The 23,547-nt window shown below is 40.7% G+C and overlaps 1 protein-coding gene and 1 pseudogene across 4 annotated transcripts in view; both read right to left on the reverse strand.

The window, feature by feature from the left end:
- Positions 1 to 23,547, reverse strand: part of LOC146833937 (uncharacterized) — a 220,052-nt gene that overhangs the window by 40,670 nt on the left and 155,835 nt on the right. The gene's annotated exons all lie outside the window — the stretch shown is intronic.
- Positions 5,498 to 6,268, reverse strand: LOC146833938 (divergent protein kinase domain 2A pseudogene; annotated as a pseudogene).

Genomic DNA, 23,547 nt, shown 5'->3' on the forward strand with positions numbered 1-23,547 from the left:
CCAGACGGCAACTATGGTCACAGTTTAATTGAATCCAAGAGCAATGCAACCCCCCAAAAAAGTGACATTCAACCACTCCCAATACTAATAGGTCCAGATTTACTAACACTTTCCCATTTTGTGTCACTTTTGGAATGCAATCTGGTATTCGGTGTTGTTTTGGGGTTTGCAATCCAGGAAAAAATTCTGTTTTGGGCTGAAAAATAGCACTAAAATAAAGTGAAGAGTGGGTGTTTTTATGGTAATACCTTTAGATCCCTTAGAACAGCCCAATTTACTTTAAGAAAAACAATGCCACATCTTTGCACCCACAAAGTAAGCGTTCTCAAGGCAGGAGTAACATTGTGGAAACGTTTTCTCTTCTATAAACTTCACCAAATTCGCAAATGTGATCAACTGCACAGTACAGATACAAATTTGCAAATGTTTTAAACTTTGTAACAAAAGTATTTCGCACTGAAGGTTTCATTACAAAACTTGCAAGGGTGTGTTCATGGTGTATGCCTGCCTAAAGTTCACCAGTGGGAGAAGGAACTCCATCATAGCATAGTAAATATGGCACTACTCACTCACTTTTAGCCAACTTCAGTTGCTGAGCTTTGTCAAATGTCATACAACTCTGCACTGTAATTTGAGCTAAAGTATGCTTGGTGCCGTTGGCTTCAGAAAAACAGAAACTGGCCTGATGGTCACTCTCAAGACAGTAGGTCAATTTGCTGCTACTGATTGATGCAGCTACAGTGGGTGAGTGTTCTGCAAAATTGGCAGTCTCTGTAGTAAGTTCAAACATTTTACTGCCAACCACCACTGAAAGGAACACAAACAATACTATTAGGAAAGTTTGTAAACTAGAGCAAAGAAACAATTGATTTAGAATACAATAACTGAAGAGGAGTACTTTGCATATCAATCTAAAACGCAACATTCTCAGACCCTCTAATGTGAATGGGCCCTTCAAGTTACACTAGTCTGGCTCTTTCTGAGGGGGATGTGGGGAAACATTTTACAGAAAAAGGTCATATCCTTATGAGAGGTAGCTAGATGTAGTTCACTCAGATAGACAAATGGATAGGGCACTTAAATAACCTATCTGATAAAGCTGTGAAATGGGTAATGAGGAAAGAAGAGGGCTGTCCACCAAGGACGGATTGGGAACAGCAACTAGCCCTTGCAGTGCTGTTTAACTGGCCCTGGGTGGGGGGGGGGGCGTGCTAGTAAAAAGCACAGCTCCCGTTTTTGTTACTCGGGCCCAGTATTGCAGCACTGCTACAAAACCAGCCCCCAGTGACAAAACCGCCCACCACGGCCAGAAAACTAGCCCCCACTCCTCTAGCCCACCGGGGAAATGCCCGGTTCCCGCTACAGCCAGGAGAAATGTCACTAAGCGACATTTCTCTTATTATCAAGCTTCATGCTAACCCTGTTAGAGACAAAAAAAGCAGCGCTAACCATGGTTAACGCTGCTTTTTTACGTCTGCTAATTTTCAGATTTAGCCATGTAATCCAATGGGAGGTGGATTACATGGCTAAGTCCACCATGGGCTATCAACAAGGATATCCCTATCCTTGTAGTTTTATCGCTGCATTACCAGTGATAAACTCCCAAAATGCCGCTATCGCTGGATTTTTTATCGCCTAGGCGGTTAGCGTTGTTAATAACGCGATAACCAGGCGATATTATCCAGCGATAGCGGGCGTTAAAAAAATTAACGATAAGGGCCCTTAGCGTTAATTTTCCCTGTTCCTTGTTAATATGCCCCTAAGATAGCAAAGCAGCCATCCAGGATGTCTAGCACACAAAAAACATGATTTAAGGATACCTGTAGTGCTTTTCCTACTCAAACGATTTGGGTGGGGTTACATTTTTTCCAAAATTAGCTGGAGCAGCCAGTACCCTGTAACAAGCGGGACAGCAAACTAAGAAATCTGTTTCTAATTTTAACATTTTGGACCACACCATGAGAGGCAGGGAAAGGTATGAAGCACGACTGGATTTAAAACCCACCACTTATATTGGTTTTCTTCCAGAATTTATTGGCGTAATCCTAAAGACCAGCTAATGTGGTGTCATAAGCATATCATCTGACTACAAGACTCAAGCTGCACAGCTTGCTCTCTCTGACTTAGGTTGAATTCCCCCCACCATCCTAAAAGCCTCACATGCTCGCTGCCTTCCATTCAAAAACAAATAACTTGTGTATGCGCTAAAGTGAACCACCAAGGATACTTGCATGTCAATGCTTCTTTTAGTAAAAATAGGGTTATATAAACTATTATGCATGTAAAGTGGTCAGTTTAATCTACACAAGTATAAAATACAGTCTCAATGCATTTTACGGGGGGAAAATTACCACGATTACAATTTTGTGCAAAAATAATCATTACTCATACAAAACGTGCTCTGCTTAAGTGAGTGTGATTGCAGACAACTTTCGTAAAATTCAGACTCTAGCACAGAACAACTGCCTAATAGTCAAAGCTTAAAGTTTAGAGAACTAAGGGGTATATCTACAAGGCAGCAATAAAAAATTATCGCCGCTTTTGCAGCTGTTTTCGGCCGAAAAGCGGCGATAATTTTATCGCTATATCAGCAAGGTCACGCTATCGTGTGAAACCTTGCCTTAGTGCCGGAATTCCGAACGCCCATCTTTGCATCTCTAATGAGATGAAAAGTGGGCGTTCCTCCCCAGGATAACGGGAGAAATGTCGCTATGCGACATTTCTCCTATTATTAAGCCTCACACAAAGCAGCATAGCGACAAGAAAAGTAGTGATAACCTCTGTTATCGCTACTTTCCTTACGCCTGCTTTGAAACTGACTTAGCCATGATATCCTATGGAAGGTGGATATCATGGCTAAGTATGTGAGGCCCTATCAGCAGGCTATCGCCAAACGTCGTGGGATTATCGCTGGTTTTCCAGTGATAATCTCACGTTAGCCAGTTAGCGCTAGGATTTTTATCATTTTTGAGATAAGCATTGCTAATAGCACGCTATCTCAGCGATAAACATCCACGCTAGCCGGCGAAAATTATCCTAGCGCTAAGTGCGCTTAGCGATAATTATCTCTGGTTGTTGCTGATATGCCCCTTATTTTTGATAGCTGAAAATGACTTACTCGAGAAAGAAAATAGCTGAAGACATTTGGGAGAGAACTAGATACTTCTGTTCAGATAATCAGTGTTAGGAGCCACTTTCTAGCCAAATTAGCAGAGGCTGCCCCCGAAGGATTTGTCCTTGTGGCCCAGCACCATAACGGGCGCCTGGGACCCAGAAAAAACAGTTTGGGCTGCTTAGGGCGTCCAACAACAAAGGTGGGTGCTACCCCACCCCAGAAATAACATGCTCCAAAGATGGCACAAAAATACCCAGCCAGTAGGAGGCCGCCTGATGATTGCAACCCCCTCCAATGGAGAGACGCCTCCACATGCCAGGAGGGAACGAGGTAGGGCTATAATCACACAACCATCCCAGCACAGGTCACTTTTGGAAGCCACATAGCAGTGCGCAGGAGGAAGGCCTCTCTCCTTGGGATGCCTTTTGGCAGGGTGAGCAGACCGGAAGGGGGAAGCAAGCGGAGATGGCTGGGCACAAAATGTACAAACAAGGTAGCGAGTTGCGCCCTACTTCCAGGGAGAGGCAACCCCCCCATGCAATCAGTGCGAATACCAACAGGGAACTTTAGCACCCCATAAAACAGCATGTATGATGGCCTGTACAAATTATGAAGTGCCACAAGTATGGCAGACAGATAACAGAATGGGATTGTGATATGTCAGAAAAGATTTATGACCTCTCAGACGGTGTGAGTTATGACCTGTCACGTGATTTACGAGCCTGTCAACATGATTTATGACTGCTAAGTGATTGATTGATGATCTGTCATGTCTATGATTTATGAAATCTCATGAGGTTGGTCCATGGCCTGCTCTTAGCAGGTATGACCACGGTACTGTAACCAAGAAGTAAGCTGTACATTTTATACAAATAAATTGCGGCCAACATATACCACAAGAAACAAGACAAACAGGTGTTGGCAGACTTTATTGGAAAGATATCTGTGAAGAAGGATATACATGGCAGTTTGGGAGTGGGCCCAGTGCGGAGGTTATTGTTTGGACAAGGGACAAATGAACATGGTTTAGAGGCATGAAAGAAGCACATAGACCTCCTACAGTATCAACGTTGTTTAAACTTTGCAGCGCACACTCAGCGTTAACGCATGCTCAAGCTGATCGATTTGGGTCCCTATTGGCCTGGTTGTCAAACAGGACCAAGCCGCCAGACCCATTACTGTGCTCCGGTCCTCAGAAGGTGGAATTAAGTATACACAGCATGAAATCCATAACGAACTAACTGGACATTTCACTCGGCTATACAGAATGGCCCTGCATGCCCCAATGATGGAAATTCACCCCTTCCTTGATGGTCTTTCCTTCCTTACCCTTACACCGGAACAGCATAGAGAGTTAACATTAGAGGAGGTAAGAGCTACTATGAGAACATTGCCGTCTGGTAAGGTTCCCGTCCCAGACAGTTTCACCCATGAAGTTTATAAAACATAGAAATTGGTTCCCTGCCAGCTTCTCTAATGGATGCTACCCTGATTACCTTCCCAAAACCAGAGAGGGATCTTACACTCACAAGCACCTATTGACCTCCGACATTGCTGAATGGAGAATATAAAATACTGGCTGGGGTTCTGGCAGGAAGACTGGCACCTGTCACCCCACATATGGTTCATCATGACCAGAATAGATTTGTTCCAGCTCGAAACACCGCTCTTAAAATACGAAGACTCTTCAGGGTAATGCGTAGCGCTACAGGGGCCTGGCCAACAGTGCGCTGTCTAGAATTAGACCTCGAAAGAGCCATCAACACTGTTGAATGACCTTACATGTTTGAGGTACTGCGGCAAATTGGATTTGGGCCAAATAAGTTTATTAAATTGCTATTTGGGGTGCCTGCCGTTCGTGTCCACTTGCGGTCTCTATTCTCAAGGCCAATACCAGTTTATACAGACATTCTGGTGTTGCAGCACATAACCCTTACAGTTAACGTGAAAGTCATGCTCTTAGATTTTGAAAAAAGAAAAACTGTTAACTGGAACAACATTTGAGGAGAACACAAGCTACATTTCATAGACGCAAGTAGTGCTTAAAAAAAAACTGGCAAGAAAAGAAGGGCCTTTAAAACAGGCAATTTGTCTAACTTGACAATCCAAGTAAAGGCTTCAGCTTCACAAAATGTATACCAATGCAGTGTTGCATCAAGTATCATGAATACAGCAGTCCTAAAGCAAGAGGTCTAGACTCCAGGATCCTGAAGTCGGACAAGCTCGCTCATCTGTTCTATCAAGGAGCACAGTGAACAGATCAGTTGAGAAATACACATCTTGTTCGTAACGAACATATGCACTCTCCAAACAAATATCGAAGTTCATGACTTATTATAAGCAGTCTTTTCACAGTTCCCCTCTTTAAAGTTGCCTTCTGGACTACCTCACGTTATTGGTGACCTGTGAAAGGTATTCACGCAACTCTTTTGCTGCTTGAAATCGACCTTATCACTTCTTTGGAGTGGCAGACTCATCCAGTAAGGCCTCAAGACGACCATCTTTGGTGATTTCTGCTGGAGGATCATGAAAAAGTCCTACAGACGTGCCACGCCAAGTTGCATGTCTGGACAAAATGTTCTGACAGATAGCATAATAATTGTGGTCCACATTAGTACGAGAACAGAGAATTTCTTTTGAGAATGATAGGCAAGCTTCTTTATCACAGTCCTAAAACTTGCTTTCATACCAGACATCCCAATGTTCAGGCTTATTTTGCTTAATTAACCTTTTATCTGCCACCAATACATTTTCATCATCTACAAGTATGACCTTCCCATCTCTTGAACCGACTGCAGAGTTGTCATAGCTGACGTCTAGGAGGTAGAGGGCAAACTCAAAGTCATTGTTTGTTAGCTGTTCAGCTATTTCCATTAATTGCCAGGCAAGGTCTACTCTTTTCTCCCATGGTGCATTGTAAAAACTCCATAACTCCTCTCCAACGAAGTTTACAACAACCTTTCTACCACATGCACCCAAGTATTTGGCAAAAGGACATCCTTCATCTGATGGAAAACTCTCTCTCACTGTCCGAGCACCAGCACCACTGCTGCCAAAAAATCCAACTTCCACTCTAGGGCAATGGGAGAGCGCCCTAGGGCAGCCCTCCCAGACCCTCCCATCAGTGGTAGAACAGACATAGATGGTGGGCATTTTAGTATGTTTTTAAATGTATATAATGTAAAAAGAAATTGTCTAATTATTGTTCATGTTTTTTAATATGTTTGTTACATTTTTATTGGTTATTAAATTTAATTAAATACATTTTTGTGATTTTTAATGCCGTAGCGGCAGTGGTATAGGGTGGGAAGTAATTTGATTATAATACTTTAATGATTATTTCTTTAGTTGATATTTAATTATGCTAATTGTGCTATTAATTTTGTTCAATACAAATTTTATGTGCGGGTTGTGGGGTTTATGGGGTAAAGGTTGGAAAGTAATTTATTTTTAATAAATTAATAATTAGTTATTAATACTAATTAATTGATAACTAATTATGTTAATTGTGTTTTTTAGTTGCTGTTTGTGGGGCGTATAGGGGAAAAGGGTGGGAAGTTTATTAATTTTAATGAATTCATATGTTGTTATTATGTAATATATGTTTAATTGATAATTAATTATGTTAATTGCGCAATTAATTATTTTTTAAGGATTTTAGATTTGGGCTATGGGTTTTTTATGGGTATGGGGTGGGAAGCACATTAATTTAAAGTAGTTAATAATTTATGTTTGAATCAATATCAATTATCAAATTGATAATTATGTTAATTATGTAAATAATCTTTTGTTACATTTTGTAAGTGTGCTGTGTGTTTTGTGGGGGTATATTGTAGGGAGTGAATTAATTATAATTAATTAATAATTAACATTTTATTAATGATAACTAGTTTGATGAGAAATATTTATAATAATAGTGTAAATATTTTGCTTTTTAAAGTTAAGTTTTAGGTGCAGGTTATAAGTTTTGTTAGGTTATATGGTGGGAAGTAACTAAATGAAATGTATGTATTAAATATTTTTGGGTAATATATAATTCCTAAATAAAAAAAAATATTTGTATAAAAATTATTTTTATATTTTATTTATTAATGAGATTTGTAGTTATTTGTGACATGTATTCAACATTGTAATATCTTTTAATTTTTTTATATTAAATATGTTTGTAGTTTTTTTGTATATATTTATATTCTTCTTTATTTAAGTTTTTTTTTAAATAATGTTATTTTGTTCTAGATATTTTCTTTGTTTTTAATATTGCAGTGACTGGAGTGGGAATAGTACATTTTACCCCTATGCAATCACTTTTGTTAAGAAGAGCCACAACTATGGTAAGTTGATATAACTTTGTTCATTCTTGGCTGCCTCCACATGCCACAACCGCAAAGAGGGCAGAAACTGTCAATGTGGCAACCGCTATAGAATCTTCATACATAGCATGGTCAGCTCGCGGACAGATTGTTGGAACTAATTAAGGAAAGTGGAACAGCGGCGGAAAGGAGGGGAAGAAAAGGAAAGGGATAAATCCACTACCGAGACATTATAACAACATTATAACAACTTTCTCTAATTTTGTACTGACTAGAGTGGGAATAGTAAATATTACCCCTACGCTATCCAACACTTTCGATGCTGTTTATTGACTGGAGTGGGAATAGTAAATCTTACCCCTCCGAAATCCAACATTTTCCCTACTGTTGCATTTACTGGACGGAGATTTGTAAATTTTACCCAGTTTTATTATTTTTTTGTTGAGGGTAGTAATTTTTTTTATATATTAAACATAATAGCTTGTGTAGTTCTGTATAAATTGTAGTGGGATTAGTATATGTATTCCATTTTATATTTTATGTTATTTTGTTATAATTTACATGATTATGTTTTTGTTTATTTAAAATTATATATTTTTTAATATTGTTTTTGTGTTCAATATTTTAATACAGTTTAAGCTGTTCACTTTTCAAATTTAAGTAGAATGTCTTTTGTTAACTTTATGTTATTGGTGTATATATATATATATATATATATATATATATATATATATATATATATATATATATATATATATATATATATATATCCAGAACACTCCACCAGGCACTGGCACGCCGTAGATGCTAAAAAATGGAGCACGGCCCACCAAGTAAGCGATTCTGAGTTTATTTAATCCACAGAACTGGCTACCAAGACGCGTTTCACCCCCGGGAGCCTTGATCACATGATTTATATATATATATATATATATATATATATATATATATATATATATATATATATATATATATATATATATATTTATATTTGTTACAAATTTTGAAATTATAATAGAAATTAAAATTATTAGTTTAATAATTGTTTTCTAAGTTGATATATGTAATTATATATATTATTATATATGTGTGTTTAACTTTTTTTAATTAAGTTTATTTGTTATATTTGTGAAAATATATATAACATCTTTTTTATTTTTCTAATTAATGTTACTATTTAAAGTATTTAATATTTATTATTTTAATGTATATATATTTAAAAAACGATATTTAATACAACAATAGTTATTACAATATTTTTTCTTCAATATTTTTGCACTTAGCATTATAATTCTAGTATGAAGATATTTTTGACAATCGATATTTTGGTCACAATATTTGGTATGGAGATATTTTGGGGGTTGATATTCTGTGACATCATTGACATTTGGGTGTTCTTTCTTGTTTTGCCTTCATAGGCGTAATCAAATTTTCATGTATGGATCACTGAAACCTTGGACAGAGACTGGAACAGACGATATCAACAATAAAAGGTGCCTTCCCATTGATTGAATGGCAGTGTTTCAAGATAGATATGCCAACAACAACTGAAAAGCTTCAGGGGAGTTGTCATTTGGACCTGATCATGTGTTACGAATCTCCATGCAATATTCACAAGGAAGCAGAGGACTTTCTACTTGTGTTCGAGCATTGATTCCAGGACCTGAGGGAGAACTGCAGTAAATGTTGGTAATGGTGGTTATCATTTGGTTTCTTTCACATGTTTTTGTCATAGACTAGTTGCAGAAGAGTATAACATTGACAGAAATTCTGTATGGATAGGTCAATGTAAGACAAAACCCTAGGTAGAGCGCACAAAGGATTTTTATTTTTATGGTGCATTTATATACAATGTATGGGGCTGTAGGGAGAATTTTAGGGGTATGACAGTTCTCAGAGAATGAGGTTGAAGTAATGATGTATATCTTTGTGAGGATGGGACAATAATTGTTTTGATTCAGAGCGTAGATATCAAAGTGCAGTGAAGCAAAGGAAATCCGTCTTCAATATGTGGATAGGATAGGATAAAATATGTGTGTCTCCAATGCAAGGCCAAAAGATGGCATCAGTTGTGCTTCCACTTGGTGTGAGTTTCTTGGCATTGGAATCAGCTTGGGCAGCAGAACAATCCCTGCAGAGGGCCTGTGAATGAGCTGAAGCAGATACAGTGTGTTGGGTCTTGGGTCCTGGGTCTTGGGTCTTGGTCAAATGCTGCAATTGGCAATAGTGTCTTCATGACCCCTCTACCTTGGGTGTTGCAGGGGCTGAGAGGCAGTAGATGGTGTGGGACCACAGAAAGATGCAGCCAAGTTACACACTGCCACAGTTAGTGTATTAGAGTCAACCTGCTATAACCAACCCTGCAGCCTCCTGAACCCAAATTCTTGTTCCAGAGCATCACTCTGCACCTCAAGCAGCTGGATGATCTCATCCATTTGTTCCTCCTGCCAGAAACTGCCCTATCAGGTATTGATGAATGACAGTAACATGAGCCCTGACAGCCAGGACCTTGCTCCTCAGACCCATGTGCTTTGGCCACATTTCTCCTGTGCTGCTGACAAGATGGTGAGATGCACCTGGGTGTTATTGGCGGCAGTCCAAGGATGGCCACAATAGAGGCTGTGTTGTTGTCAACAGAGAGAAGTTAATTTTAATTTAATCAGTGCTTCGCAACAGAAACAGACTTTTTATCAAATATCACATGCATAATGAATTAAAACAAAAGTTCAGACATTGAGAAATCCAGAACATGTGGGGCCTCATTTATGAGAAGTGACGCATCGCTGCGTGAAAGCAGCGATGCGTCACTTCTCAGTGCGCCCTCCTTGCGACACCAATGATGCGTCATATTTATAATATGACGCATCATGTCACAAGGAAGGACAGATATGTCAGTATAACTGACGTATCTGTCAGCGCAAAAAGTGGCGCATTGCTGGAGTTGTGTCGGAAGCCTGACGCAACTCCAGCAATTTTCCTTTCACATGGGGCAAGCCCCATGTGAAAGGGCCTGCGTCACCCTTATGGCTGCCATGAGGCAGGCGTAAGGTTTTGACGCATTGGCGTCCTAGTAGTGGCGCAGCGAAATCTCATAGATTTCGCTGCGCCACTCCTACGACCCTTTCTTGCGGGGGTACGCCCACCCTGCATACATTATACCTGACAGAGGTATAATGTAGCGCAGGGGTTTGCGAAGTGACGCATCTACCTAGATGCGTCACTTCGTAAATGTGGCGCGACATGGCGCATGTTTTACGCCAGTGGTGCATCACAAAAAGTGACGCACCGGTGGCGCAAAAAGTGACGCAGGGGCTCATAAATGAGCCCCTCTGTTTCTTGCAATCAGTCATTCATACTCTCTGCTATCTTGAAAAAAGAAAACCTACTGGTCTCAGTTCAAATCACACAGATGTTAATCTAATTTTTTTACCTGACCCAATCGGAGGCATAAAATGCAGGCCTTTTTCAAGTTCTTTTTTCAATTTCTTTTCTCTTAGGCCACAGCTTTTGATGAGGAACTTTCCTGTGTATTTTGTTATCTCCTCTGAGATGTCACTGAGCAGGAAGAAATTCTGGGGGATATTAGCAAGAGCCTTATCGCCGCTTTATCGGCACTTTTTGCCGCTAAAGCGGCGATATTTCTATCGCCCTATTAGCAAGCTGTCGCTAACAGCTGTTAGCGACAGCTTTATGGAGAAAGCGATCGTTTTGGTGCCGCTTTGCATGTCAGTGATATATATCGCTAATGACATGCAAAGTAGGCGTTCCCAACTTAAAGCGACTGAAAACAGTCGCAAACCCACCTTCCCCCTATTAGCAATGCCCGCAAAGCGATAAAAAAATTCGTGCTAACCCCGAATATCGCTGGAGTCTAACACCTGCTAAAAACCTGACTTAACCATTCTAGTCAATGGGAGGTGGATTGTAAGGTTAAGTCCTCACCTGCCTATTAGCAAGCGTTTCATTAGCGCGTTGGATTTATCGCTGGATTTCTCGCGCTATTGCTGGATGTTCTTCATCTTTATCCAGCTGTCCATGCACCAAATTGAATTTGATAGTGTTACTTCTAATCCTGTCATAGAGTGAGCAGTTTAGCAAAAAATGGGTCAGAACACTGATTTGATCACAGAAACAAATGTCTGAAGATGCATGATTTCTTTTCTTTAGATGGACTTTTAACAGAAGCATATCACTTCTAGCTAGCTCAAAGAGTGCAAGGGTACTTCAAGTGGCTCCCAGCTGATACCTGATGTACCATGATGCAGGCCCTAATCACAAGTAGATTGGACTACAGCAGCACACTTTATGCTGGCATCCCAACCCATCTTCTTCACAGACTTCAAACCATCAAAAGCGGCAGTGCCAAAATCATCATTGACCTCCCAATCCAAACCTACACCACACCTCAGAGATCTCTACTGGCTTCCCATCCAGAATCAGAGCAGGTTTCAGAAGTAGAAGCCACACGTTGCATTGGAACTGAGTTACAGTTGCTAGGAAACATGAATATAGGATAACAAACACAGAATACAACATATCTCCTTCCCTTAACAAAATAAACCAAGATAAAACAATAAAAAATTTTTTTTAACTCTTTTAATCCTAAAGCCACAACAGTTTTTGCAATTGAATTACACGTGTAATCCTTAAGCCACAACAGTTTTGCTCTGCAACGCATGCTCGGCTCCCTCTTACACCATCCACTGATTTCAATCTTGTACTTCTTGCACCCCTTTTTCAACCCATTTATCCGTCTCTACCTCAGAGCATTGTACTATTCTCCTGGTAATCCACCATTTACTATCAGACAATAACAACAGATTTCCTCGCACTTTCATCACCCACTTGGGATCAGATAGCTTGAAACATCCCTTTTAACTAGATTACCTGAACAAACTCTCACCAACACCCCTTCTTCAAATTTTCTGTCCACTTTGATAAGCTTCTCATTATGTCTTCATTTGTAACATAATTGATAGCGTTCAACCTAATCATGCACTCTGTATTTTTTTTTTTAGCATACCTAGCCATCCATGCAGGGACAGCCACTGTACATGGTACCGTCCCTTTCAACAAGCATAAAAGATGTCCCCCCACGGTCACAGAATAGGGTGTTGGTCTGTAATTCCACAACATTTTTTTCACATGTTTGCTCTAACGGATATTGATTGACACCGCCAATTATAACCTGTCCACCAACACACAATTGAAGCGCACAATCAGACCAACTCCCCTTGGATGATAAACCAGAGTCCAGCTCTGTTTGATGCCCCATTTCTTGAGGAAACTCACAAATTCATCTGACATAAATTGTGGACGTTTGTCCGTCTGAATTTCCACAGGGCATCCCTCTCTGCAGAAGATATCCTCACAAAACGCAATTATGTTCACTGTCATCACCTTTCGCACAAATGCCACCTCTGGCAATTTAGAATAGTAACCCATAAGTACTTTGGCAAATCTCTTGTTCAATCCTCAACAGTCAAATGGATCACAAATGTCTATGGCAGCCTTTTCCCTAGCCTTACTTGGTAATTCCACAGGCTTGATAGTAGTTTTGTGTAATATATGGGACTTGTCACTGCACATACATGAAACACAACTTCTAACATAGCTTTCAATTTGCCTGTCCATCCCCGGCCACTAGAAATCTATCCTAACCTTCCTCTTCATTGCAGACATTCCACCACGCCCTTCAAACTTCAAACTCAACAACCTGCAACATAGCCCTTCCGGTACCACTAATTTATCTCCTCTTCTCACAATCGCATTTACCTCAGACAGCTCTTCCCAGACATTCTTATACCTAATTACCTCCTTGTCCAATTTCCAACTCAAAATTTGGGTAACATGTTCTTTACCGTTGTCCGCACAGGTTCTGCAGCCATCACATCCTAATATTCAGTTTCCTCAAAGGCCTGTTATACCGCAGATATTTATGCAACTGTCCACTCATCTTCTTATTCAACACTCCCATTATCCAGAGGCAATCTAGACATGCAATCTGCATTTATGTGTCTTAGAGCCGGCACATATTTAACCGAGAAATTATACGTTTTTCAAATGCTGCAACCATTTTGCAATGCATGTTGTAGCTTTTGCCACACATGCAGTGGAGAACAGATCAACTAAAGGATTATGATCTGTCTGAAGCTCAAACTGCATACCCCAGACAAAAATACGGAAGTGTTGCACTCCCCACCAACAGGCCAAGACCACCCTTTTTCATCAATTTGCATAAAATATAACCCTCTCTGCAAATTGATGTACACATTTGGCATAATATTCTTCCAAACCCAGAAATGACCTGAGCTGGTCCATATCTCGTCGAGATTGAGCTCTCTCTATGACCTCCACTAAATTTTGTATGGGTTTGACCCCATCATATGTTAAAATATGGCCCAGGTAGTCTACTTCCGTCTTACCAAACTTACATTTTTCCAAACCATTGGTAACACCAGCTAAACTAAAGGATTATGATCTGTCTGAAACTCAAACTGCATACCCCAGACAAAAATCCGGAATTGTTACACTCCCCACTGACAGGCCAGAAAATCCTCCTCCACAACCCAATACGTCTTTTCAGCACCCTTTAGAGTCTGTGACACAAATGCTATGACTCTTGCTTCCCTTCATGTTCTTGCATCAATACTGCTCCGAGCCCATAACCACTGTCATCTTTGACAATAATTTGTTCTGTCTGTGGGATTAAATGGTTTAAGTGTCGCAGCCTGCACAATTTCCCTTTCTGACATTCATCCATCCATAAATATTCAACACCCTTTTTCATCAATTTGCATAAAATATAACCCTCTCTGCAAATTGATGTACACATTTGGCATAATATTCTGCCAAACCCAGAAATGACCTGAGCTGGTCCATATCTCGTCGAGATTGAGCTCTCTCTATGGCCTCCACTAAATTGTGTTTGGGTTTGACCCCATCATATGTTAAAATATGGTCCAGGTAGTCTATTTCCGTCTTACCAAACTTACATTTTTCCAAACCATTGGTAACACCAGCCTTCTCCAATCTACTTAATACATCCCTAAGAATCTCATTGTGCTGCATAAGGTCTTTACCCCAAACCAAAATATCGTCCTGAAAAACTAAGAAATTAGCCATGTGTAGGAAAGTAGGATCTGCTTCTTATGGTTACCCCACTTTTTGCTAGATGTAATGCTGTTTTTGACTAGCCTGACTGGGATGCTGCTAATCAGGACCCCGGTCTATCTGCTTTCTCCCTAAATTGTTATGTTATGTGCTTAGGCACACTCCAGATTGGATACTGGGGTACCCTTGTCAGTCCCTAGTATATTGCACACATTTACCCAGGGCATAGGTACCCCAAAGGCCTCCCATGGGCTGAAGCATGTATTGTGCCACCCATGAGTGGCCGTGCAAAAGGGAACTACAGGCCTGCCATTGCAGCCTGTGTAAGTTGGTGCATGCACTACTTATTTAAGATATAGGTTTACTATATCTAAGGATCTCTGCACTTAAAACCTATAAGTTACCCCTCTAGCAGGCCTTTACTATCCTGAGGGCAGGGTGCTTGGTTCTAAGTGAGAGGGTGCCCCTGCATGAGCAGGACACCCCTGCAGCCTACAGAGTCCATTCTCCCGGGTTGTAGGTGAAGCAGCCATAGACTACTGTAGAGGGGCATTATGCAACCGCGGGATGACTAACTCTAAAACGGCTGAACGAATCCCTATCATGTTTAGTGTCAAACATGTATGAATCATACCCCCACACCAGTAACTGGTATCAGAGGTATAACTCCACATCTCAGAAGCGTCCTTTGTGGGGCCCCTGGTGTTCCCAGTACCAGCCTTCTAGCTCCAGACAGCATAAAATGGTGGCTGCTGACCAGAGGCACATTTCTGCCCTCCTGCTGCTGAGCCAAGCTTGAACAGGGGAAGGTAGAACAATAGACATCCTGTCACAGGGAGGTATGAGTACCTACCAGACAGAATTTAGTGTATTAGGGCAGGGTGGTTGCACTTGCCAAGTGACTGAAAATCTGCAGGAGGGGCATATTTTGGTGTCCCTGTGCATAGTCCAGTTCAAACCAGTCCTGGGAGCCGTTGGCACCCGCTCTGGCGTGAAACTGGACAAAGGACATGGGAGTAACCTCCCCCCTGTCCAGACCCTCCCCTGGGATGGTCCTCTATATACCAGGCCAGCCTCTCACTCCATGTCCCCGACAATGCTCTGCATGGCTCTCTGGACACTAAAGATGCGAGACTAGAAGGTATGCGGACAAATTGGAAGGCCCCCTCTGGTGTGATGAATAATGTTAAATGTCTAAATCCTGCATGCAGTCGCACCTGGTGGTAGATATTTGAGAAATCGAGAGTGGTAAAGTGCCTACCCCCAGACAATCCTGACAACATTTCATTTATGCAGGGTAGAGGGTGGCAATCCACCCATATGCATTTATTCCAGTCTCTCAAGTCCACACACATGCGGATACTGCCATCGGGTTTTTTAGCGATAACAATGGGATGAAGCCACTCTGAGACCTCAATGGGATCTATGACAGCAATATCACACAACTTTTGTAATTCTTTCTTTATTGCACCCCTCAAAGCCAATGGCACATTCCACACTTTGGGTGTAGCGTTTTCCTTTAGAATAATTTTGTGTTCAAATTTCCTGAAACCTAGTTCATTAATGAATAATTAGGGAAATTGGTTAACCCACATTCTATCACCTGGTGTCAACAAAACCTGTCGCTGATGATTGGGATCCAGGACCATGTCCAATGCACATTGTGCCTTCCAACCCAAAAGTGACCTCCCTTTCTGGACAACATACACCTTGCCACTAGAATGTCTGGCTTGGAATTCTGAATTGGTAACAAAATAACCAAGGATAGGTAATTTGTCACCAAAATATACTTCTGGTTCAACATCTTTAGGATGCAATTCAGAAACATTCACCCTTTCCCAGGTAGACTTATCAATAATTGTGAAAGGTAAGCATGAATCCGCCCAAACCTGCACTTCCACTCTATTCACCTCAACACTATATTTTGGTGGATGATAACTTTCTCCATCCATCGCTGAGACTGTATATGGTTGCCCATCTGCTTCATTTACTGTTAATACCTCTATTTATGCTTGATCAGTATAATACAAATCCTATTTATTTATTTATAAAGTTTTCTATAGCGCGAACATTATCCCGAAGGATATCAGAGCCACTTTAGAAAAGAATGGAAGGAAGGACATACATCCAATATCGACATCAAGTAAGAATACACAGCAGGAATAATCACATAATTCCCAGACAAACGAATCAAGGAGAGTAATACAATAAACAGGTATATAGCGGGCAATGAAGGGGGGCACACAATACGTTAAAGAAGAGCAGCATCAGATGATGGTACAATGGTTGTAGGAGCAATGATTTCGAGCAGGTGAACCTAGCCCAAATTAAGGTAAGAATTTGTTTATTAGGAATCTTTTGGCTTCCAGTTTGAAAGCAGTCAGTGAAGAGATTCTGCGTACTCCCGGTAGAAGAGGGTTCCATATCTTTGGGGCAGCTCCGGAGAAGGCTCGGTGACAAGTTCTCTTTTTGCTAAGGATGAGTGGTTTCAGGAGGAAAGTGTCAGCGCTTCTTAATGCTCTCCCACCACAGGATAATTCAAGCTTTTGTGCTAGGTACCTGGGAGTTTTGAAATGCATGGCTTTGTGAGCCAGAATGGCATTCTTTAGCTGAATTCGAGCTTCGTAGGGCAACCATTTGAGAGATTTTAGGACTGGGGATATGAACTCATTTCGTTTGGTACCTGTGACAAGTCTGGACGCAGCGTTCAGTGATGCCCTTAGTGTAGGCAGGGTGTATTTGGGAAGGCCACAGAGCGTAGCGCCGCCGTAGTTTAGCCTCGGCAAGACCAGTGCTTGGACCACCTGCTTGAAATCCTTTTGTGGAAGGAATGGTTTGTTATTTCTAAGTGTCCTCATCAAGTGATTAGCTTCCTTACACACATTTCTGATATGATTTTTCATATTCAGGTGCTTGTCCAAGGTGATTCCAAGAGATTGAGCTGAGTCTATGATGAGAGGGATGCAATTGAAAGCAGTGAGGTGATTCAGCCAAAGGTCTAGCTTGGGGATGTGGTTTGGGGAGAGATGAGAAGGAATTCAGTTTTGGAGGTGTTGAGTAGGAGATGGTTCTCAGTTAACCAGTTTTGAGTAGACATTAGGGCAGTGTTGAGCGAGATGATGTTATCCGGGGATGAGATTTTCAAATAAAGTTGTGTGTCTTCCTTTTGAGACATAATTTCCATGTCTCTTAGCACCTTTATGGATTTTTTTACACTTCTAGAATCATTAATCCTACATACTCTCGTAAAATGCCCGACTTGCTACACTTGAAGCATTTGCTTTTGACAGTAGGGCAATTACTAGCGTCTGCAGTATGGCTTTCACTACCACACCTGAAACAGAGTCTCTTGTTGACCCCACTTTGCTTTCTCCTAACATCATTCCTGTCACTAGTGCTATTATTATGAGTTTCTTTTTTAGCCACTACCACATCACATATTTTCTCTGCATCAGAGCTTCGTTTGGACCCAGCTCCACCCAATTCTTTTACATAACCGGAGGTGTTCTCCATGTGTTTGGTCACTGCAATCGTCTTGTATAATATAGGATGCTTCAGGTCAAGTAACTTTTCTTGAATTTTCAAAATGGTTAACCTATTTATCATTTGGTCTCTTATAATTTAATTCCTAAGATCTCCAAATTTGCATGTGACCACTAATCTCCTTAATGTGGCCACATATTGTCCAATTGACTCCCTTGATTCTTGACAACACAAAAAACGTTTGTCTTCGACAACAATGCTACATTTTTTCCATAGTTCTCTTCCAATACCGAAAGAGCATCCCCATATACATCCTCTTCCTCATTGTCTGATCCATCTACATCCCTGCTCACTGGTTTTGGTAAAGTTTTTAATACTTTCCTACCTTCCACACCTAAACTGTTCTTCAGAATAGCCAATTTTCTTTTTGCTACCTATACATCTCCCCAAATAGCCTCCAGATAAGTTAAAAATGTCTCCTTCCAACCATCCCAATCCATGGAACGTAGACCATGATCCCGTAAAAAGTATGGTGGTGGAGGAATACTTTGCGATGCCCTTTTCACTACTTAGCAGAATAAAGCAAGAGTACAGAACAATTAATCAGTACTCTAAACAACTCTAAAGCACTGTACCCTAGCCTGAATTAATTAGCTACTACAGAAATACCATTCTTAAACATCAAGTAATACTTGTGCAGTGTGCCCATTGCTGAATGAAAATCAGTGTGCCTATCACTGTACCTTTCGCACAACGATTATGACAAGCAATGGTAGAAAACATAGTTTATCTACAGTAATTCCTCCAGCAGACAAGCAATAACAGGGTCAATGATGTGTGCTTGTCGCCGCAGAAATCTGCCAAACGTGACAGACACCATAAATCTCCTCCTGTTAAAATCGCCACGCTACCAATGTAAACGTTGTGGTCCAAAGCAATAGTGCATATAACGCCAGGACGATCGACACACTACCATTGCCAAGATGTCCAGCGCTTTTTCGGCTGTCACCAAAATGGCGCCAAGCACATCAGGATGTGCTGCGCATCTCTATCATTTCCAGGATTCTACGATGCACCTTAAGACGTCACTGTAACACTCTTCCCCAACGTAACCGCACTGAAACATCTACTCTCCGATGAGCCAAATTCTTCAATGCACTCACCAGAATGCCGCAAATGGAATGGCAGCTGCAACAAATGATGGACGGAATGCTGAATGATTCAAACATTCGCCCCAGTCAAGAGACCTGAGTTAAATCCATCGTTCTTTTGTCCACTATGCCACCCCGGTTTGGACCCAGCCATATGCAAATCAGTCTTGACCCCGTGCCTCATGGGAACAGTCCAGACCGATCTGCCAAGCCAGCTCCTCTCTGGACCAGAAACAAGCATCCTGGGACTGGCTTCAGGGTATGTCACCCTTCATCAGCCAGGCTAGCTTGAATCCAGTGGCACAGTGAGCAAGGGAATGAAGGCGTGAATGAATACTCCAAGTAAGTGCTTTGGCTTCTGCTGATACATGTTCCTCACATGAGCTCTTCATCTGTCACTTCTTATGGTCCTCACCGGCACCGGCACTCAAACGTAAGCAGGTCTTAACATACTCCACTGTATAATTGTCAAATCTATAGTACATCCACAGCATACCTTCCTTTGGCGATTTCCATAATCCGTAGTGTGCATCACTTCACAGCAATTTTCCTTATTTTCTGAGCTCTAGGGGCCCTGAAAAAAAATCTTCCTCTGCAAAATTCTTTTTAAAACGCTGTACGACGGTAAACGTTCCTCCAATATGTCCTGTTAACATTATCCCATCCTTGTCACCATTTTTGTAATGAAAGGACACACTAGATGTAGTAAATCTTCTTTTATTAGTATCTAGATATGGACTCTTAAGAGATCTGGAGATCCTCTGTAACTGTGTCTCTCAACTCCCAGAATCTGAGCACATTCCAGAAGTAGAAGCCACACGTTGCACTGGAGCTGAGTAACAGTTGCCAGGAAACATGAACATAGCATAACAAACACAGAACACAACACTGCACCTGCAGTGAGTCCCTCATTACTATAATATTCCTAATGGTGATAACATAATGTAACAAATAAACACCCACCTGAGGTTCTTTGTTGAGTTTCTGAGGCAAGCTCCTGCAACATATCATGTCATAGACACACAATATCACTAACTTTATGTGACATAAAGAAACATGCATATCTCAGAACATGCTTGTCATCAGATTTCCACATATCTTTGGCAAGCCATGGGCATATGACTCAGAAAGCAACTGCGAAGTGGAAGCTAGTCTGTTCTGTACAACATACCAAAGAACGCAATAAATCACACAACAAATTGTACAAAGAGAATCGCAAGACGCGGTTTCATGCTGCTACAACACATAGAAACTTAAAGCAGTGAGTGTGATTCACAAAGGGCCTTCGCACTCATGGCTGATGCTCCGTACTTGAGGCAGAATATCCCCAATGACAATTCTCATTGTGGAGGCTCTGCCATGATTGTGGGGACTCCTCCATGAGTGCTGCAGCCCTTTGTGAATCATGCCTGTCCAGGACACTTACGAATTCAGTAAGTCCTGACAGTACGACTCTATGGATGGTGTTTAGTGAGGCTTTAGATCTTTATAGCACTGGTTTGATAAGTGCATTCCACTGGAGGTTGTTGCAGTAGTCAGTCCTTGGCTTCATAGTGAAAACTTACTGTTTTTTCTGTACTTCCTGAAGATTATTGTTTTCATTTTCTGTGCATTTATCTGTAATCGATTAGCTTTGCAAAATTTGCCTTTTGCTATTAATTTAGCTTGCAGACCCCACAGAGTCTGTGTAATCAAGATGGAGTTGTTAGCGTTTCAGCGGGCAAAAATCTGAGCGCTTCAATTGCTGGTACATCCTGAATCACAATTGGGATTTCAAAGTAAAGGTCATTTGTATGCATTTAAAACAGTAGTGGTTCTAAAAAGAATCTCTGAATCACTCTGCTGATGATTTCTGCCTTTTTGATTTAACCTGGACTGTGATGTTGTGTCAGCATATATCATTTTTATCCTTGACAGTAAAACTGGGTCCAGACCTATATGACACACTTTCCTCCATAGTCTGTGCCTTGTTATAAGTTCAAGAGCGGCTGTAAAGACCAGGTATGCTACACAAAGCAGCATCTTCATTGTGGTGCCTTATTAGTGTATGATTTGAAGGATGGTAAATGTTTGATCGATAGTGGGCAGACCTTACTTATAGACTCATTTGATTGGATTTAGTAAATTTTCTTTTAGAATGCAGTCTTCCCAGGCTCTGAGTAGCAGTTTGGAGAAAAGGTTTCAGTCAGTGTCTATTAGGCTAATGGGCTGATAGCATTTTAGGTCCTTAGTAGGACCCATTTTGTACAGAGGAATAATTGTACTATTCCTCCAGAAAGGAGAGAGCATGTGCTTGCCAGGGCAATACCGGTGGAGATTGCTAGGTTGCTGTTAATAGATTTTGGTTGTATGCCAGGCTTTGCTTGAAGACGTCTGATTATATCAAATTTGGGATTGGGGCTTTCCCTTTCACTAGATCCTTCATTGCTGACCTTATTTTGTCCTGCTTGAATATGGCTTCATATTGTCTGTCCTAGTTGTTTTCCTGATTCTGTTTCGCTAGGTTTATGAGGTGGCCCAGAAATATTGTTTCATTTAGAAATGTGTGATGGATAAGTGTGGTGAAATACTGTAGGGACATTTTTCTGTGAATTCTTTTGTTTGTAGAAAAGCGTTTTGTCACCAGTTATAAGAGAGAATTCATAAGCTCTTCACAACCAAAAACCCAATTTCCATGATTTTATTTTGAACCTTGGTTAGGAGACAAGTTCCAGGGTTTCTATGCTATTTGGTAATTTTTCAGTTTTAGTTTCCAAGGCTTGATTCCTTCTTATCCTTCCCTGTTCACCAATTTCCCAGGTACCACACAGGTCTTGTGTTCCATTGCATTCATGAAATATATTTACTTTAACGCCTACTGATAGGGTGGTATGGTCACTTTCGATGAAACACTATTTTATCAAATTTATGACAGATGACAAACCTGAGGAGGATTTAGTCAATAATGATTTGCGCCGCATGGGTCTTAGTAGTTGGAATATGAGTATGCTCATTTTCATACGCATTTTGGCCTTAGAGCATGCCTTCACTGATACTTAAGTGTTTGGCTCAGATGTTTAGCTCCTGCGGCTTTTTTGGAAATTGGTGTTGGACTGATGAAATGCAAATTGCTGATTTCAGTTCAATTGTTTCATCAGAGTAATTTCCCCACTCCCCCATTTTCCAGTTAAAATCATCACATATTAGGAAATAGGTTTTGACTAGGCTAATTTGGAAATGTCTTCTCTGATGCACGTGGAGAGAATGAGAAAGCCCTCTAGCCTCTACTGCTGGGAGAGGACGTTTATTATTGGCAACATTGAATTATCTAATAAGGAGATGTTGCACATCTGTAGAAGGGGATATTGACCCATGCTTTGGTTTTGATGCATTTGTTTATTGCACACTCTATCTGTAAACCCAGCTTTTTCTTGTGATAGTCAGCTGTTTTGCCTAGTTCAAGTGACTTGAAAATTCACTTGCAGTTGATAGCCATGTTTCTTGCAAGACTAGGTTTTCATCCGTTGTCAAGATTGGATCTATGTCCCCTGCTTGCTTGAATTTTTTCTCAGGGCACAGCCTTTCCATGAGCTTTAGCTTGGGGAGTTTAGTAGTCATGTTAGTTTCTTGTGGACTAAGTGATCTCTTCTCCTTGTTTATAGTAGTTGAGTTCTTGAGCAGAGAAGCCGTCATATATGGTCATATTTCCTCTCTTAGAACTAAGTTGATATGTTGGGTGTTAAAAACAATACCACTGTCCATAGTGCTATTGTTCTCTTTGTTCATCATTCTGTGAATTTCTCAACTTTATCTGATCCTACCACTGATGTGTGAACTTGCGACCTAATGACACCTAGGCTGATTTGTTCCCAATATTGTTCTGGTTCCAAAGTAGATGATGGCAAGTGGACAGATTTCAGCATGTATAGTATCTGATGTGAATTTCCTTTGCCCACAAGAATGTCATAATTTCTTGTTCTGATCCTGTATTTTGGACCATTTTGATCATTTGAAGGTTGCTAATTTTTCATTATCTTTGGAGTTCAGAGGTGTAGGAAAGTGGATTATTTGTAGTTGAGGATATTCACTCTCAGCTTGTAATAATACTGTAATCACTAATAGGTCCAGTCAAGTCTCAGTAAATTATTCCTTGCACAACCCTTAGAAGATTGGCAAACAAGCAGTCAAACTTAATTTAGAAGCTAGCTATACATAAAGCATTTAATACCACCAAAACAGTAAATAAGTAAAAGGTGCACCACAATAAAATTCCAACACCAATTTATAAAAGTAGAAAATAATGTTGTCTTTAAAATGACAAAAAATCAATGTAGGAAACGAAAGATATGAATTTCAAGAGATTTAGTTAAACGTAGTGCCAAAAGGTGCAAAGGAG

Source organism: Triturus cristatus, chromosome 4_2 (assembly GCF_964204655.1).
Source record: "Triturus cristatus chromosome 4_2, aTriCri1.1, whole genome shotgun sequence".
In the NCBI taxonomy this organism is placed as follows: Eukaryota; Metazoa; Chordata; class Amphibia; order Caudata; family Salamandridae; genus Triturus; species Triturus cristatus.